The sequence below is a fragment of the Nuphar pumila genome, chromosome 10, assembly GCF_984573655.1.
Source record: "Nuphar pumila chromosome 10, dmNupPumi1.hap1.1, whole genome shotgun sequence".
NCBI lineage: Eukaryota > Viridiplantae > Streptophyta > Magnoliopsida > Nymphaeales > Nymphaeaceae > Nuphar > Nuphar pumila.
The window spans coordinates 116,375,587-116,396,945 of NC_143258.1; positions in this window are offsets into that span (position 1 = coordinate 116,375,587).

The window sequence follows — 21,359 nt, forward strand, 5'->3', positions numbered from 1 at the left end:
ACACTACAAAACAGATAATATCTTACAAATCGATATACATATGGAAAAATATATTACAAATCGATACAAAAATGCAGCATAATAACTTACAAATCGATATTAACAATCAAAACAATATCTCACAAATCGATAGTATGTTACTACAACTGTGATTTGTGATACATTGCATATATTGAGTGATTGGATGATACCGGATGGGGTAGAGGTCCTCCCATACAATATAGATGATACAATATATGTATAACGATTTATATATGTGAAGGCTAGATAAGACAACGATTTTTACTAATTGTATAAGCACTGAGCAATGACGATTTACCTACGATATCAAAATTGTAGCTCTGTATGCTAGATGAGTCAACGATTTATACATGTGAATGATACATATTACAACGATTTATACATGTGAAAGATACATTATTAAACAGAATTCACACGTTATTCTCGTGTTCCATAGCTTTTTGGATGAAGCCATTTTCATGAACGGTGATCCACAAAAATATTAGCAATTCTATTTTTGTGGCTCACGATTCATGAAAATGGCTTCATCCAAAAACTCTTTTTTAATAAGACCATCGAGTGTATAAGCATATTCAACTCCTGTTTTATTAAACTCTTAACAAATCTGACAATGTGAAAATTGGGTCATGCAAATAGGCATAACAAATAACTTTATGGTAAGACTTAAATAGAATTCACACGCGATTCATGTGTTCCATAACTTGCTTTCGAATTGATTTGAGTCTGTCATGAAACAAAACAATATAAGACACTATATTAAGTTTCACAAGAAATGCAAACATCCTCCCAACATTGATTACATACCAAAAGTCTTATAAAACTGTAGCTATCATTCCGAAAAAACTAGTCAGGAGGATTGAAGGTTACAACAGTGTAGTGTACGTCTGTAGGGTATTGTTGCATGTTGAAAATTACACAAGTTAGATATTGATAAGCTGAACGTAATGCAATTTATATGGGAAGCATTATAATGTATTACAATGTTGTTTATACGAAGGGCTTGGTTGCTTTTGCTTAGAGGTTGGTTGTTTCTTAGAGCCTTTCTTGTCAACCAATTCTAGTGCACCATTTATCCTCTGACGACTGCGATCAGAGGCAGGTTTTCTTTTGATACCCTTCGCTAGATGATTTTTTTTATCATAATCTACAATGTTTACTCCTGACTTGTTGAAGATGATGCTTATGCTTCAGCACAACTTCTCATGAGTGTCAAGGGAAGCATGATTTTCATCTTCGTTGTTCGCTCCCATTTTCTTGGACTGGTCTTCATGAGCTGCAATAGACTGATAGTGAATTAATTGCATGTTTTCAAGTAATTCTCTTGACACTTTTCTCATGCATACATAGGCTTCTTTACTTTTCGATGCCAAATCTGCAACATGTATAAGTGACCTATATAGTTGTTGGTAACGGGAGGCTATGTGACACTTCTCATCAATACTAGATTGACTGACATTATCTATATCCAGCAATTTAATCTTTGCTTGTCTCATCCATTTTCGCATTAAATATGACTGAGGTATTTCTTTTATCTTCTCTTGATTAAGTGCTTTTAATACATGGCAACATAAAATATCTTTGAATTCATACATTTTGCACGTACATTCAACTATTTTGTTGTCAACATTGTACGTAACATGTGCTTCTTGCCTTTTCGGGTGCTCTTCGCTCTCCCATACAATATGGCATTTCTACATATTCTTGGTTTGCACGTATCTTTCTATGTTGCAATTCGTGACCTGTATAACCTCCTTCTTAATCCATTCAAATACAGTTAGTGTATACAGATATACAGACAGGTCGCATCAATATTTTCATGTCTAAAGTTACAGAGTGTGTATTAAAGCATTTCACATCTTGTTAAAGCTCATTATGTCTAAGACCGTTTATAAATAATTCATATTGTTCCATGAAGCAAAACATTGTTAAACATGAATACAGGGTTTTCTCCAGTGTGGCATGCATAGATTCAGCTCTTTGTGTACTTATCATACATGCACAAAAGTATTGTCTTCCATATTCTAATGCCCACTTCTCTTTTTTTGCATATAAATTTTGTAACCATAGGCAATTTTCAAGGTCGTATATCTGAATTATTGCCTCCCAATCAGACATAAATGTGACCTCATCTACGCTCTCAAGTACACACCTTGTAAACTTTTTGTCGAACTTTGTCTTCTGATTAAATATGTATCCTATGTTCTTTGTTGCATTTTAAAAGATATGTCATAAACATAGGCGATGATGTGTATCTGGCTATACATGAGATACTGCAGCTGCAATTGCGTGATCACCATATGTAAGTATAGCTTTAGGTTGCTTCTCATTCATTGCATGTGTAAATACTTTGAACAACCACTCAAAGCTTTCTTTGGTCTAGTCATACAAAAAAGTGTTGCCTAATATACAACTCTGTGAGTGATGGTTTACTCTGACAAACTGTGCAAATGGCCACTGTTCAGTATTAATCTTCACTGTCGTATAAAAAATAAGCACATCATTGAAGCATTCATAATCAATTCTTGACTTTGAAGTTGCCCAAAACATATTCACATCATATCCATCTTCATCCAATTGCATTGCATTAAAAAAACCAGGGTCAATGCTTGATTTCTTCTGTAAGTAATCAGCCAAAGAACATATTTCTTCTTTCTTCATTCTTCATCTTATCTGTCATCTTCCTTCTCAAGTGGTTTCTTAGATCCATAGGTGTGAATGACACATTCTTGCGACCACCATCTATGTGCGCATAAATTGTATGTCTTCCTTGATGCAATGTCGACGCTATCAGTTATTTCAGCAATTGCAGCATGCACTTTAGTTACTTTACTATGTGACCTTAATATAGGAGTCATAAATGAAGCAGATAAATCATGGTTATGATCATTGATTAAAGTACAAACTACATATTTTCCATTCAGAAGTCTTCTTAACACCATTCTTGCTAGACATCCACAACTTGAATCTCGCTTGCTCCTTGTTGGATTTTCACTTGACTTCTTTCAACCTTCCTTAGAACAAACATGTCTTTCTTACCATCAGTGCACATGTTCACTTCTCCATAACTTTTCAATGATTGAGATAGATAATCTTCATTGCAACCAGGTGATAAACTCACAACTGTCATAAGTAAGATATCATTTTGTGTTAAACGGATACCGATAAGGTTAAGCAAGTCAAAGAAATGATTGAATGAATCACAATATAAAAGCAACAATGATTTCTTATTTGCTTATACTATGCATCGAGTTGTTACTTATCATGTCAATAAAAGAAACAAGTTATCGTATACGTACGGTAGAGATTCACGTGACAACGATTTAATTATATCTACACCGTTGTGAAGCAATTTCAATAGAAATCGCTAAATGAGCAGCGATTTGAATACAAAAATTGTCACCGCAAGCGCACAACAATATATTTCCACACACACATGTTTTAAAATTCTTTTTACAAATATCTTACAAATCAATACTAGAAAATACAAATATTACAAATCGATATACATATCACATAATATATTACAAATCGATACCGCAATCATATTTTTTGCTTACAAATCAATACTACAAAACACATATCTTACAAATCGATATACATATCACAAAACATATTATAAATCAATACAGAAATTTAGCATAATAACTTACAAATCGACACTACAAAACACATAATATCTTACAAATCGATATACATATCATAAGATATATTTCAAATCGATACGCAAAATTTAGTATAATAGCTTATAAATCGATATTAACAAACAAAACAATATCTCACAAATTTATAGTATGTTACTACAACCGTGATTTGTGATACATTGCATATACTGAGTGAATAGACGATACCAGATGGGGTAGAAGCCTTTCCTCGCATCTATAAACAAGCATTTTTTTCAACAGGTCCCAACGTCTTATAAATATCTTTCATTTTTCAACCATCGAAAGGACAAGATCCACCTGCAATAACAAAACAATGCCTTAATGGCACTTGTTGGAATGTTTATGCGTTATTGCTTTCTTACATACTGCCTAACGACAACGAAAAATAAGAGAAGACTGTGAAAAGAGATGGCCGACAAATGTCACTATGGTGCCCACCAATGATCGAACCAGTCGATTGATTTATAGTTATCTCCACGAGGTAGGAACAAACCCGAGAATGTTTTGTAACACAAGGCATGAACGAGAAGGCGGCAATGTGTTGTAACACAAGCTAAAAACCAAGGCGAGAACCTGGACTCGAGACTACGGCAAAGGCTGCTCCGATGACAGTAGACGACGGTAAAGGGTGTGTCATCAAAGGAAGCGCTTGTTACAGCAGATGGTGCAAAAGTTTTCTGCTTAGTGCGAAAACAGAATGTTTGGACTTTAAAGAGTTAACATCATCCTCGACTTTCTGGATGAATATTTTTGTCCTTTTTTTGAACCATCGTTTCCCTTTTTTGAACGGAGGACATTTTTGTTCTTTTCTCGAACCCTCGTTTCATGGCGAGAATAGCAAGAAAGGGTACTTAAGTCTTTGCAACCTCACCAGACTCTGATGCTAAGTGATGCCGATACACACGAGAATACGCGCCCCACATGCTTATATACATGGCGCTCATTTGGACCCCCGAACATGCAATGTAGCAAACGTGCATCCTCGGGGGAGAACACACAACACAAGATGAGATGAAAAACAAACAGAAATATCAATAATGTACGACAAAATGATGTATTTTAAAAACCATACAATTTAACATAATTAGCCTTCATTCGAACCTTTTTACCTTTCCATATGCAAAATTCATGTAGTTCACATGATATATTGTTTTGCTTGCCGGTTATCGCAAACTCTCATTTAAAAGGTCTAATAATAGTTGTGAACATTCTTTCAAGCTCAAACATCAAAACTTTATAAATACTTAATTAAGTTTTTGAAAATATGCCTTCCAATTTTTATGATAGGCAAAGAGACAATGAACGTGGTTTTTAAAACATTTAAAAAAATAACTCATACATTTTGACTAATATAATAAGAAAATAAAAAACTAAGGTAATTAACTAGCAAAACAATTAGATTTACAAACAAATTAAACAAATCTAATAGATATTTGAAAAGCCCTATCAAGCCGTCAGTGATTGACCATTCCCCAATGTTCATAACGAGAAGTCCTAAAAATCAGAACCCCAAACAAAACTTATTTCATATTAGGATAACCCTACGTCGCCTTTGCATTATGCAACCAAAAACCCCAAAAAATGCCCATGAACTAAGTTATTTTTCTCTTCCCCTTTGGTCTTATATATATATATATATATATATATATATATATATATATATATATATATATATATATATATATATATATATAGAGAGAGAGAGAGAGAGAGAGAGAGAGAGAGAGAGAGAGTGGTAACTGCCTCGCCACTTTCGTGATGTGCGATGGACGCTCAGCTAAAAAAACCCGCTGAAACACCTTTAGCAACCACAAAAAAATTGCCGAGATTTGGCACTTTTAGCAGCAACAAAAGTCACGGCTAAAAGTTTGGTACTTTTAGTGACGACTTTTTTGTATATATAACGAGAGAGAGAGAGAGAGAGAGAGAGAACTGTATGGCATCACTTATCCGAGCATGTCACGCATATCATGGAACTGTTTGTCATGTGTCCCTGTGACATAGCAAAAACGTTAAAACATGCAAAAAAATATATTTTTAAAAAATAAAGTCCATATAAAATCATAATAATATTGAGAAAATATCACTATCACAGTACTAGACGTGGGTAGGGATGTAAAACAGTTTGGGTTTATGCCACATATCTGACCATATCCAGGTGTATTTAGTCGAATTTGTAAGCAACACTAAATCCTGGCATTAACAGGACACAGATTTATGTGTAGCATCATCAATTTTGAATCTGAACCTAAATCTAAATCCGAATTAAAATCCAATAAGGTCTGACCTGATTGTATGTATATGTTAGATCTATGAGGGTATATACTCTAATCGGATACAGGTTTGTACGGGCTGTATGCATCCGAGCCTGCATCTTACTCAGAATCATGTTATTTTACATCGGACAAAATTTGATGCTGGGCTTTGGGCAAATCCGGCATCCACTCGATAACATTTTCTAACAAATAATTAAAATTAACTAGAAATTCCACTATCTAAAAAAGCAAGAAATCAGAATATCTAGAAAATAACCCTCATATCTCAACTCTCACAACTGCTTTACCTCCTAGACCTCCCATCTGTTTATAGAGCAGGGGTCTAATCCAAATAGGATCGAACTTCCCATTTTGATAAGCATCTAAAATTAGAAATATCCTAATTCTATAAATTTCTAAATTTGGATATGGATCAATTACATAGATTCGATATCTACTATAATGTAAAGACCCAATTAAAAATTCAAATGGAGAAATTGATCCAATTAGATTCTTTTGATCGCAATAGCATCAAAATCCGACTCGATTCCGACCCGCTTGCATCCATCTCGATCCATCAGTAGCATCTCGAGTGTTTGGAAAAGGAGCTTTTAAGTTGGCTTGGCTCAGTTGTTTGGAAGCTCAGGGATCTTCCTTTGATTTGCAAGTTGGGCAAGCAACCAAGTCAACACGTAAGCTCATAACCATGCCAAATTGCAGCATAAACAGTAAAGCATACAATTGATCCAATGGCTCAGGTTGGGTACTGTTTGTCACTTCCATCTTGGACCAAGGTGAACGTAAGCTACAAGTAGCATTGGAAACCCCATACTTGACCTGACACTGCTGTTTGTTTTCTAGCAAATCAGATCGGATTTCATATCAATAGGTTTCGGACCTAGGCTGATATTGATTCCAATCCCCCATGGCCAATATCATTTATCTGTATACAAAAGGCAAAATGGGTCAGCTCACATCGATTCTGAACCCGTCAAATCCTATGCTTTGGGTCTCCTACCTAGTTTTAGATATGAACTACCCTTATCCGGTAATATGTATGGCAAGTGTGGTTCAAACAGGGTCAAAATCGTGACCCACTTCCACCCCTAGCTGAAGGGTTCTAATGGATGTAACAACCAAACACAATCCAACTTATGTAACTGGATTCCATGCAGTTCATATTTGGGTTTGAATCAGTATCATTCATTGGATTTAGGTTTGAGCAATGTTTATCAGTATCGGTGGGTATCGGAAGAAAATCGATACCGATACAGAATGCAGTGGCCCAACGATTCCGGGCCAATACTGCCCAATGCTTCCTGGCCAATATCGATACCGACAACATTGGGTTTGAGACCATGTTACATCTGTCCTTTTAATTTTTACAACTTCAGCTCCAGTTAAAAACTAATTTTTGCCTAATACAATATTACTAATCAAAATCATATATATTAGAATCTCACCCAGTGCTCGACCTCCAGATTTGGACTCAAATTTATTACTATAAACTTATTATCATAACCGAGCAACCCCTTGATCTAAGAATATGCTAAAGGCCCTTTTCAACGACTCCTTTGTTTTTAGCTCTCGATAAAAAAGCTGGGGAGGACAGCGCTCTTCCTTTAAATAAGTTGGGTTTATGGTGATAAACAAGAAATATATATCCCAGAGCAGAAGGTTTGGAGAGTAGAAGATATAGTCCAATATGGATTGCCCCTGGTGGCATAATCGCGATTATTAAATGAAATGGAAATCGAGCTGGCACGTGGCTCGACTAAAGCCCAGAAGGAATTCTAGTATGGCTATTCCTGGCACGAGCAGATGGGATTTTGATTGCAGTGTGTAAGAAATTAATGCAGTTTAAAGTGGCAATAAGTCATCAATCCAATGTTAAATAGCATCTGAGAGTATCAAAATGTTATCAAAATCTATTGCTCAACTATTTGATTAAACCGTAGAAGATAACTGAGATGATAATATTCCTAAAATGATTTACTTTCAAAGAAAATGAGATCATATAGCCGGGTATCTGGTCTAACCCAGGGATAGAACCAGTTAGAGATGTGATAGAGAACCAAATAGCCAGGTTGAACTAACATGAACCAGCACATAGTGCTCAAGCAAATTGAAAGGTGCAAATTAAAGCCAAAAGAAAGAACTAGAATTGGGTTAGTCTTTTATTTTCACTATTCCTGTTGTAAACTGAACTTGTTAATTGTGGTCTAAATGAGTCAATACAAGAAGGAAGAATATGAAAGAAAAGGAGAAATTCACCTCACCTGCTGCAAGAAAAGAATTGTACATGATAATTCACTGACATAATTAATGAGCACGTCTAGAGTCCTGTAGCTCAATCACGAATTGCTAGTGCAAGATCTCCCAATACAACTGTTAGTATGGCAGATGACAGCTTTATGCGACCACAGCAGGGTTTTCACATCAAAAAATTTGGTGCACAATAGGGCACCCCTTTACATTTGAGTCGCCTTGAACATACAACTCTTTTATGTAAAAGCCCCGAAGACTAGAATTTTGGCATTTGCTTTGAATGCATTACCTCAGAGAATACAATGAAATCCTCGGGATAGAAAGATTGTAGTGAAAAAGAATATATATATATATATAGTCACTAGAATATGAGAACTAATGTGTGAACCGCAATGTTTATGGATTTTTTGTTCTTTTCTCTAGAATCTAGCTGTACAGATGTAGATTTACATGATTGGTTTTATAAGAACCTGCTCTTGAATTATCTGATTTTGATGCATAAATGAGATTTTTTTAAGGCTTTAAAATCAATGGCTCATAATCTTCATAAATATTCAAGCATTCAAAAAGCACATTTTTTCACCAAAAATACAGGATCCAATGGTTGAGTCCTAGCAAAATCACCATGCCAAGCACATCCACATGGTTGGATTTGCAAAAAAAAAGTATTGGAAACATATTTCAGCTCTCTCTCTCTCTCTCTCTCTCTCTATATATATATATATATATATATATATATATATAGGAAAGGAGGACCATCCAACCAAAGCAAGGTTCAAAATCTACAACCGATGATAATTGACGGCATTCCTTCTCTAAAGATTGAGTTTTTCATTGATCAGACTTTTTACATTTTGGATTTTTATCATTCATTTAGTTAGCAACATGTTTTGGATTATGAATTTTTGATGTTTTGAAGTATTTTTTAAAACACTAAAATCAACAGCCCACAATACTTTGTATTGTAAAGTTTTAATCAAATTTTCACGTTTTCAAAAAACATGCCTATATGTCGTAAAGTCTTTTTGTAAATCGTATTTCTTAAAAAATAAATTATAAAGAACAAATGATCAAGCATTGGAGAAGGGGAGTGGTCCGTTCAATGTTTTTTGTAGATTTTGGACCTTCCTTTGGTTGGACGGTCTCTCTCTCTCACTCTATATATATAAGACAAATATTTGCTACTAATGAAGGTAAAGAACTAATGAGCAATAAATCATTGGTGCAAGTTGTATTGACTCAATCTAACCACATAGATGTGTTCAACATGGTTTGTTTGCTAAGGATCAAGCCTTGGATCATGCGCTTCTGATGCAAAAATGTGATCTTTTGAGTTATGAAATTTTGGCACATTGTGTGCCATTGATTTTTGGATCCCTTTAAAAACCTAATTACTTGTCATAATCACATTATTCAAAACAAGTTTCCTACTAAACAAACCATGTAGATCAGATGTGTAACACGATCTAGAAAAAATTGAAATTTTTTGAAGAAAATAGTGATTTCTACTGATTAATTCATTACCTTCATTAGTAGCCAATATATATATATATATATATATATATATATATATATATATATATATATATATACACAAGAGATACCCTGCATGAGAATCAGAAAAGATGTAATATGGTAAAGTTACAACTTATAAGTTTGAGACAGCTCATAGATGTGGGCAGGATGGCAAAAAAACCAAAAGGTTCCAATCTTTTTTAAATTAGCATTTGAATCATGAATAACCATTTCATTCTCTTTTCTTAAAAGTTCTGGAGTGCTTCGAGTTGTATTTGTTAGAGGAAATTCAATTTATCAATTCCGATGATTGCAATAGAGAAATCAAAACCACGTGTCATTCCACTCCTATAATGCCAAAAGCACCTAGAAATATAAAGAAGTAGACCCATACTACAAAGTAGAACTTACTCTAACAAGTGGACAGTAAGGACAATGTACTTGATCCATTTGTCCTCAAGGAGAAATCAAAATAATGTTAACACTGATGCCAAGGGTTACCAACCTATAGCCAAATGAATGTAGGTCGTCACCTAAATCTCCTTGCAAATACTGACCAAGTGGTAGACAAAGTGCAGTAGTTATTCACCAAAAAAGTTCCCTTAGAAGGGTCTACATGAAAATTCACATAATAAACTAAAATTAAAGAAAGCATGGGACCTAGAGGGCAATCATTTACCACAAATGAAAAAGGGTAAAAGCGTAAGTGAACAACAGAATCACGATGATAAAAAGGCTAAGGTTTCCAAAATCTAGCAAAATCTTCAACACCTGATTACTCGAAAATGAAATAAAAGAATTGGAAGATCATAATCTTGACTACCCATTAAACATAAGGAATTCCTGAACCCAAGAAGTAATAGCAGCAGGCCCCTGTCAATTCTTTTAACTTCACACCGAATCACTCAGAAAAGCATTCAGTAAGTCTACGTGTCACCAAGTCTATAGCTTGTGCCATTAAGACAAAGCCTGCAGCCTGCTTGGCATATTCATTACAAAGTGATTGCTTGCTACATCAAATAGAGCTCTCCCCTTGACTATTGAACTACTAGTTAGTTTACCTGCCCGTGTGAAATGCATGTCTTTCTTGTGTCTAGTCAGTCTTTCTAGTGGGCAAGCTGCACAAAATGAAAAGGGACTCTAGGTTTATCAGTGGAGTGACTTATGATGAAGACCCTTACAATGAAATAAACAATTGTCGCAAGGTAAACTGCTAGGATTTCACATGCAAGATGGCAGTGTGACTTGTGATGCTTGATTCATTGAAGAATGCACCATGTGCTAAAAGAGGACAGCAAGCAAGTTCTTTCCCAAGGCTTCAAAAAGATAAAAGAAAAAAATTCCTACCGTGAGATGTATCAGTTGTCATGACCATTGCCACATATCCACTTATATCTCATAATGTATGTCACTCTGATTGAAGGTTTGAAGTAGATAGTGACATAAGATTGAATAGTGATGATAACTGCCAATCTTTGTGATAATGAAGAACTCATTACACATAAACTGCAACTTAAGCAGAATGTACTGCATCTTGCAAACCTTAGATGATATGGAGGATATTCACTACTAACATAATCTGATAACGGCCCATGTTAAAACAGAAGAGGGGCAATACTGCCACTTAGAAACCAATCTATAGAAAAAGCACTGCCACTGTCATACTGACTCTGCAATGGCCACTACAGACAAGATACTGTTAAGAGGAAAGCATAACAACGAGGTGGCTCGTGACTAAAATTCCACAAGATTTTGTCTAAATAATGGACTACTACAAAACTATGCTAATATGCGAAGAACACATGCTTTAATGAACGAGAATGTGTGTAACCCACAGAACGATCAAGGCCCATCAGGAAAAATATTCTTGAAGCCAAGCATGGCAAAATTCTTTACAGTTGCGGATGTTAGAATAAACACTTCGTGTTATGTCATAGATAACGTATACTCTAGGATAGATAGGTTCATGTTGTGTCTGTCATAAGTAATGTATAGGTAAATGTACACTTACGTTATTAGAGGCTAGATTTATGTCATAAGGTACACTTTAGGTCAGCATAGGCTAGTTATTCAAGTTTTCCTATATTTTCTTTGTTTGTTTGTTTTAAATTAGCATCGCCAGCCATTAAAAGCATGTAGCTGTTAGAACTCTCTAACAGCTAGTTCTTTGATTTGTATATATGTAAGTCTAGGGCCATTTTGTATGCATTTTCCTAATGCATTTGTGAAGAATCATTAATATTTTATATTGTCTTTTGTGAGATCTTTTGAATTCTAATTCTTTGTATTTATGAATTGTAAGATGTCTTTTTATACCATTTCACTACATGGTAAAGCTAAGACCCATGGTGTTTAGTTTCCACTGGATGAGGAATTCTTGTTCCATTTCTTGGTAGTCATTGTTCTAGGCAATCACTTGCCTAGTGCACGTAATCAAGGTGCTTCTTCTTAGACTTTGCAAGACCATGGTGCTTGGTGCTTTGGGGACTCTTCCCACAAGTGTCCTTTCTCGCTTCCTCTTTAAACATGGCCGACAAGGAGGTGATCACCATTCTTCCATCCAAGTTAAACTCTTCCAAAAAGTTGGTATGAGCTTCGGCCAAGGAAAACATATAACTGGAAGAGATTTATGGGGTCTCGTAGATGGTTAATTTGTATGATAAATATATATTCCCTTTATTGTGATATACTAAGTCACAGGGACTCGGCAAAGCAGGTGCCGCACCCGCGTCGACACGATGCGATGCAGGTGCGCGTGCCCGGTGCGGTCAACACAGCCCTCAGTGCGGTCAATGCACCCAAGGTCATTTTCGTCCAATTTTCAAACTTAAAAAAAAATTGGTGTCCGGTCAAAAGGGGCTGCGAAAGAGGATTAGGGCAAATTTTGTTTGCCCTACTCCTCTCCTCTCCTCTCTCGTGCAGCTCCGCTCTCTCGCTCGCCTCCTCTCCTCCCAACGTCTCGCAAGGGAGCCTGACGCCACCTCCTTGTCGCAGGTACCCTCTCACTCTCTCTCGCTCTCTTGTTGGGTCGGCAGGGGAGTGGCTGAGCTCCCTCTCGCTCTCTTGTTGGGTCGGCAAGGGTGGGGCCGAGCCCACTGCTCCCTCTCGCTCTCTTGTTGGGTCGGCAGGGGAGGGGTCGAGCCCCCCTGCTCCCTCTCGCTCTCTTGTTGGGTCGGCAGGGGAGAAGCCAAGCCCCCCTGCTCCCTCTCGCTCTCTTATTGGGTCAGCAGGGGAGGGGTCGAGCCCCCCACCCTGCTCCTTGTTTTCGGCAGGGGAGGGCCGAGCCCCCCTCCATGCTCCCTCTGATTTCAGGGGAGGGGCCGAGCCCCTCCCTGTTTTCGGCAGGGGAGGGATCGAGCCCCCCACCCTGCTCCCTCTGATTTCAGGGGAGCTGTAGTCGATATTATAAATCTTGATTGTCTGCATAATTGATTTTAATATGATTTTTTTTGTATTTTTAGGATAAAAATGACGGATAAAAGGAAAAGACTTCGTCATCCTCATCCTCACATATGAGTTCTGCTGCTAGTTGTAGTGGGAGTGATGATGTGGGGCCACTAATGGGTACATGTAGATAAACTTGCAAAAATTGGAGAAGAAAGTGGTGAAAACAGGAGATTTCAATGCAAGCTTCTGTGAAAAGGATTTTGTTGAGTCTTACACAAGAGTGAAGGCTTATTTGTTGAAGATACCAGGCATTTCAGGATGTAGAAAAATTGATGAGGTAATGCGAAGACAATACAAGAAAATACAAGAAGAATATAAGAAGAGAAAGACAATGAGTGATTCTTGTGCAATTAGTGTGTCATTTGGAAGCCACCAAGAAGATGCTGAAGAAAAAAGTCAATGTAGGAAGTAGAGGAACGATACATGCAGCATTCAATACATATAGAAGGAAGAATATGGATAGAGAAGTAGAGAGGTATTTTTATTCTAGTTCACTCCCATTTAATGCGGCTAGAAATCCTTAATGGAAGGATTTAGTAACATCTTTCACAAATTGTAATTTGAGTGGCTATGTGTCTCCAAGCTCAAAAAAACTATAAACCACACTTCTTGTAGAAGAGAGGGCAAATGTAGAGAGATTGCTGGAGATTAAAAAATATTCATGGGAGCAAAATGGAGTTTCTATTATTTATGATGGATGGACAGATATTCAAAGGCGTCCACTGATCAATTTCATTGCTTGTTTGCTTAGTGGCCCAATATTCTTGAAAGCAGTTGATGCATCTGGAGAATATAAAAATATAGAGTATTTGAAGGGGTTGTTTATAGAAGTCATAAAAGAAGTGACTGATCAGAAAGTGGTACAAATCATTACAGACAACACTCCAGTTTGTAAAAGTGCAGCGTTGAGTTTGGAGAGTGAGTACCCTCATATTTTTTAGCACACAGCTTAAATCTGGCCCTAAAGAGCATCTTAACCCCAAAGAAGAAGAAAATTCACAAGCATATGCTTTATGTTCATGGATTGAAGATTTAAAAAGAAATGTCAAAAGCATTAGGAATTTTATTGTTAACCACCATCGTGCTAATGCTATATTCAATAAGCATTCTGACCTGAAATTGTTTGAAGGTCGCTGAAATACGTTTTGCGTCCATCAGTGTGATGGTGAAGAGGATTAAAAAAGTTAAAAATGCTTTGGTTAGCATGGTGACTGGTGAAAATTGGACATTCTATCGTGCTAATGATGATATCAAAGCTCAAGAAATTAAGAAATTCATTATTGATGATGAGTTTTGGGACAGAGTGGTATGCTTCCTTTAATTTACGCAACTATTTGAGAAATGTTAAGAGAAGTTGATAAGGATGAGCCCATACTTCACAGAGTTTATGAAATGTGGGATGATATGATTGAAAAAATACAAGTTGTAGTTGTCAAGCATGAAGAAAAAAATCCTGCATTGGATGATTCAAATTTTTTTAACCATATTCATTCAATTTTAGTCAGAAGATGGGATAAGAGCAACACTCGTTTGCATTGCATGGCACATTCTCTTAATCCAAAATATTATGCAAATAAGTGGCGGGCAGGTGGTATTGGTCGTGTCCCTTCAAATTTAGACTCAGAGCTATCAAAACATAGAAATATGCGTATGATAAGACTTTTTCCAGAAGCATATCTTCTAAATCAAGTCACACAAGAGTTTGGAAAATTTTCATCTTCGAGATTATATGGATCGACATTATTCGCAAAAGAAGAAGATAATATAGATTCTATCACATGGTGGTCAACATTTGGATCAGAAACACCTCTTCTCCAACGTCTTGCATTAAGATTGCTATTGCAGCCTGCTAGTTGATCTTGTTGTGAAAGAAATTTGAGCACATATTCCCAAATTCACAACATGAAGAGAAACAAATTCACCAGCAAGCATGCAGAAGATTTAGTATATGTTCATTCAAATTTTCGACTACTTTCACAAACCAATGATGAATACAGGTACTAATTTGCTCACTTAGTTATTTGATTATTTCTTAGTTTTTCAGTTAAATATACTTGTATTGTATTTAACATTTTCAAATTGGGTTTGTAACGCAGACAAGAAACATCCAAATTTTGGGATGTAAATCCAGAAGAGTGACTTCGAGGGAGAGCATGATTTCAACATGACAAACATAGATTTAGCTGAGCCCAGTATTCTTTCTAATGATGCATTTGATGATGAAGAAGAAAATTATTAAGATCGATTACTTCATCGTCATTTATGTAATTATTCATGGTCCTGCTACGGCACCTCTTTTGGTATGTAATTTAGTTCTTTTTTGCTTTACTTATTTGATTGATATTTAGGTTGATATATTTCATGCGTGATTAATGATATTATGACAATGTTAACTGTTAAAACTTCAAAATTATATATATATATATATATATAATTTTTTACATTTTTGCCCTGCCGCACCCCCGCACCCATGTGACATAGGTGATATATATGTAATAGGTTATTCCCTCCAGGGGAATTCTTTGTCTTTTCCCTTATGTAATAGGCAGTTTTGAAAATTTTAATTTTTAATTTTTTATGTTTTTTTTTCATTTCTAATCATTGGGACTTGCCCAACAAGCTGTTGGGCTAGTCTAACGGCTAGCCTTTGGACTAGCCCCTTGTTCCCTTCTTTCTATATATATGGGATCTCTCCCATATTATATGGTATACTTTTCTTGAGCATTTTATGTTGAATAAAAACATTTATTTTTTATGTATTGTAGCCATTTGGTAGTTTGTGTTTGTGATATCTTTTATGAGATTGCATGATGCATGGAGATGTCGATCTTCTCGTGTGTTGTGGGCTGAACCGAAGGCACGACCTCACATCGTGCAATGACAGTGAACAAATTCAAAGGAACCAGCGAGACAGTGAAACGTAATATTTACTCTTTATTTTCAATGGGCGTCAAATGAGACAAAGCAAATCAAAATAACAAGAAGCAAGGTAAATGAATAAACGATTCAAAGAAAAGCAAGGGAAAATATCAAGGGAGAAAACGACAGACAAAAAAAAAGACCAAAAGGGAAAATTTTCAACGTTCTCTGGTGCGCACGAAACCCTAGAGGGGTTTTTAAAGACTTTGGTTGGATCTGGGTATCAGGTCCGGCCCCGAACCCGATGTTGCTCTGGCATGATGTTGGATCTGGAGCTATCCGACCCGTACTGTCTGTGCTTGCCTGGCATTGGTACACAGTGGAACCTCCCCTCCATGTCTTGGAACCAATATGGAAATTGGATCCACTGCTTGGATCCGATTCCCAAAGTGCAAATCCAGTCCCCTACGTGAGTCACGCTGTATGAACCCAGGTTCATCCTGCTCTGCATCATTCTCCTCTGGTTGGGAAAAAGTCGGCTCCGACGACTTGTTCTCACAGTAAGCATTTAGATCATGCACAGTAAATATAAGAGGAAAGTTCCAATTTTCAGGCAACTCAAGGAGGTAAGATCGGTCTAATAGGTGATAAAACTGTTGTTAGAATCGAGGAAAGGGAAGAGGAAGAGAGGAGAAGGAGAACTCGGGTGCTTGTTGGGAATCGGCAGCCACTGTAATCTTCGTTGGCTGCACTAAAACATTGTTAAGTTTAATAGGGTTACAACTTCTAATGCATGGACAAAACTGCACTGCATTAGTAATACAAATTACATAAACATACATGTGATATGGATCCTCTACAGGATCCATATCCGATCCATATTCTAATACCTTCCCTCAAGTTGTGCAAGGGACTAAACCATGTGCAACTTGTTCTTCTGAAGTCACATAAACCGGTTCAATCTCTTTGTCCGCTATCTTTTGTCCGATGAAATGTTGGTCAATCTCAATATGCTTAGTCCGACTGTGATGAACGGGATTGGACGCAATTTGTATGGCACTTCTATTATCACACGTAAGAGTCGAACTTGAGTTATTTTCTCCCATCTCTGTAAGTAAATGTCTAATCCAGGTCACTTCTGTTGTGGTAGCTGCCATAGATCTATACTATGCCTCTGTGTTAGATCGTGCCACAGCCTTCTGTTTTCTGCTACTCCATAAGACTAGATTTCTTCTAATAAAAACACAGTATCCTGAAACAAACCTCCTCTCATCTGGGTCCCCTGCCCAATCCGCATCTGTATAACCACTATGTCATGTTTCGGTGTCCCCCATGAGGATTGTACATATGTGAGTCCATCACCCACTGTGCCTTTTAGGTGACGAAGAATACGTTTGACAGCATCCATGTGACTAGTCTTCGGTTCATGCATGAACTGAGATACCTGGTTTACAGAATATACAATGTCTGGTCTAGTAAAGGTAAGATAGTATAACATGCCCACTAAACTGCGATATTTGCTTGCATCAGGGTATAATTCACCATCACAAATACGGAGCTTTTGACTGACAACACTAAGGGTAGGCAGAGGTTTGCAATTTGTTATTCCTGCTTTGGCCAGAAGATCGAGAGTGTATTTATGTTGAGTTAATAACATTTTTTCATCCTGTCTGACCACCTCTACACCAAGAAAATATCTCAGTTCCCCAAGATCTTTCATCCTGAATCGTATACCCAGCAAATCTTTAATTCGTCGAATATGTTCTAGAGCATTACCAGTGATCACGATATCATCAACGTAAGAAAACTATAGTGGTTCCATCTCTGTATATAAATAGAGAATGATCAAGTTGAGAGCAGAGGAAATCGTGGTTCTGAATCTCTAAGGAGAAGCTTTCAAACCATGACCTGGAGGCTTGCTTTAAGCCATACAAGGCTCTGCTCAGTTTGCATACATATTCCTTTGGGTCTCCCTCTACATAGCCTTGAGGTTGCTCCATGTTAGACCTCTTCCTTTAACTCTCCATGAAGGAATGCATTTTTGATAACTAAGAGTCCATCCATGTTCAAGGGCCAGGCCAAGAATAATACGAATGGTTCTCATTTTCACTACTGGGCTGAATGTCTCATCATAATCTTAACTGTATTCTTGAGTAAAACCTTTGGCAACAAGACGTGCCTTATATCGTTCAATGCTACCATCCGGTTTATATTTAATCTTATATACCCATTTCGAACCAACGTTTTTATCAGGGGGACGACCAACTATCTCCCATGTTTGACACTCATGAAGTGCCTCGATCTCCTCATTCATTGCTTCAATCCATTTATTGGATTGAAAAGCTTGGCGAAATCCAAGTGGTTACTCATGTTTTTCAATCTTGGATAGAAAAATCTGAAAATCCATAGAGAAGTTATCATAACTCACCCATTTCTCAATAGGATACCTTATCCTGCCTGATCTTCTTGGTGCCTCTCTGTTATTGGATAATGCCACCTGTTCTCCAGCAAGTCCATTTGTTTGCTCTCTGGGTCTCCTGGTATAGACATTTCTTGTATCTCAGACATTCTGGTTTTTATATCTCATTTGAAACTATCTCATCATTTATGCTTCCAGGAGCCAAACTAGTATGTTTTGCAGCATGTGAGATGAGTTCAGCACTGAGTCATGGATCATACCAATTAACAGTTGCGTCCATATGTTCATAATTGTGATCTGCTTTATTTTTCAGAAAACTACTTTCATCAAAAACAACATTTTTGGAGATTCTGATCTTCTTGTTGACAGGGTCATAGCACCTATATCTCTTGTGTTCATCTGCATAACTTACAAATTGACAAATAGAAGCTTTGTCCTAAAATTTGGTTCTTATGGATTTATCAACATGTACATAACATGTGCAGCCAAAAACTCGTAACTCATCATAATGAGGATGTACCCCAAAGAGAACATAATAGGGAGACTGATTCTCAAGAATAGGCATAAGAAGATGGTTTATCACATGAGTGTCACTGTGAAAAGCCTTTGTCCAAAGACTAATGTGCACGTTAGAGCCATGCATCATGCTTATTGCACTTTCCACAATGTCTATGTTTACGTTCAGCAACTCCATTTTGTTGTGGAGTGTATGGGCAAGAAACTCTACGATGTATCCCATTATCTTGAAGAAAATATAAAAATTCTTGGAGGAATACTCACCACCCCCATCACATTGTAGAATTTGAATGTTTTGAGAGAATTTGGGTATTAACGTAGGCATGAAAGCGACGAAAAATGAGAGAAACTTCTTATTTGTGTTTCATAAAGAATATCCAGGTAAAACAAGAAAAATTGTCAATAAAAGATACATAATATTTACTTCCAGAAGAAGAAGGATTGGGGGTTGGGTCCCAAACATCAGAACATATTATCTCAAAAGGCATGAAGGCTCTTTTATTTATTTGATGAAAAGGAAGTACATGACTTTTGCAAACCTGACAACTGGAACACATTTTATTCTTCAACGAAGGTGAAATAGATTCTTGAAGAAATCCATTGGACACTAATTTTTCAATAAAGACTTGACTACAATGACCAAGACGAGAATGTCAAATTTCAGGCTTATCACATTGAGATATACTTAGAACACTTCTACAGGCGTGATCGAACTTAGAAGGCTTCAGAACATGGAGGCTAGATCTTCATTGAAGATATACATGTTTTCATGTTGCTTTCCTTTAGCGAACGTCTTCTTCGTTTGAAGATCCTTGACAAAGACATATATAGGAGTGAATTCAACAGATAAACTGGTAGAATCAACAAGCTTGGAAACAGAGACAATCTTTTTTTTATGTTTGGTGCATGCACAACATTAGATAAAGGAATGGATAAAGATTCAGACAAAAGAATAAAGATGTTGCCTACGTTTGAAATAAGGTGGTGAGTCCCATCTCCGGTTATAATATTAGATTTACCAAAATAAGGGATAAAGGTAGTGAACTTACCTGCATTGCAGGTAACATGAGCAGCTGCCCCAGAGTCTACATACCATATTTCATCATCATTCTGCTTCAGGTTCAAGTTAGCTATAGCAAACAGGAGAAGATCCTTAGCATCATCACTGACGCGAAAGGTACCCGCAGATCCTGATGTAGCAACATTTCTATTGTTTTGTATTCTATTGCGATTTTGAGGATTCTGAGGATTGAACCAGCAATTGGCTTTGATGTTGCCACATTTGTTGCATTGGTAGCATGTGGGAACATTCCTTGACAGGCTGGGAGTAGGTAGCAACCCACGTCCACCCTGGATTTGTGCTCCCCTACCTCTGCCACACCCTCCTCGTGTACGATCAGCAGTCATCCCTTTGGCAAGAACATCATGCATAGATGATTGCCCAATTGAAGCATCAGAAATGCTTTTCAAGGACATCTCATATTGGAACAGTTTAGCACGCAAATCTTCAAAACTAGGTAACATAGGCAAGCACAATAAGGAAGTCACAAGAACATGATACTCTGATCCCAGGGCATTCAGTGTCTGCTGCACTTTTTCTTTATCGGACACTGGATATCTAACAATGGCTAGTTGATCTGTGATGCTTTTGACTTGATTTAAGAATTCAATAATGGTCATTGTCCCTTTTCTCAAAAACTGAAATTCACGCTTGAGAAATAACACCTTAGCCTCTGATATTTGAGCATAAGTCTGCGCTAGAGTCTCCCACAATTCTTTAGTTGTACAATCATGATAAAACTGTTGTTAGAATCGAGAAAAGAGAAGAGGAAGAGAAGAAGGAGAACTCGGGTGCTTGTTGGGAATCGGCAGCCAATGTAATCTTCGTTGGCTGCACTAAAACATTATTAAATTTAATAGGGTTATAACTTCTAATGCATGGACAAAATTGCCCTGCATTAGTAATATAAATTACATAAACATACACGTGATATGGATCCTCTACAGGATCCATATTCTAATAATAGGTTCGCGAGTCGGGGAAGCCTGGGCTCCTTGGTGAGAAGAAGAATTATCTTGTAGCCCTGAAAAACAAATATGTATGTGTTCCTACAACCGTCATGAATGGTTTTATGGTCGAACTGCCAGGGACACCCCAAAAGGATGTGGCATGCACTCATAGGGGCCACGTCACACCACACTTCATCGTGGTAATGCTCCACCATGGAGAATCAAACTAGGCAACGCAGGGCGATGGGTACCTCGTTCCCTTTTTTGAACCATGCCATTTTATTGGGTTGGGACAGTTTTAAAGTTTTTAAACTCAAGGCGGACACAAGACTCTCGGACACCATATTCTTGCATGCCCCAGTATCAATTATAACATTACATGTGTGC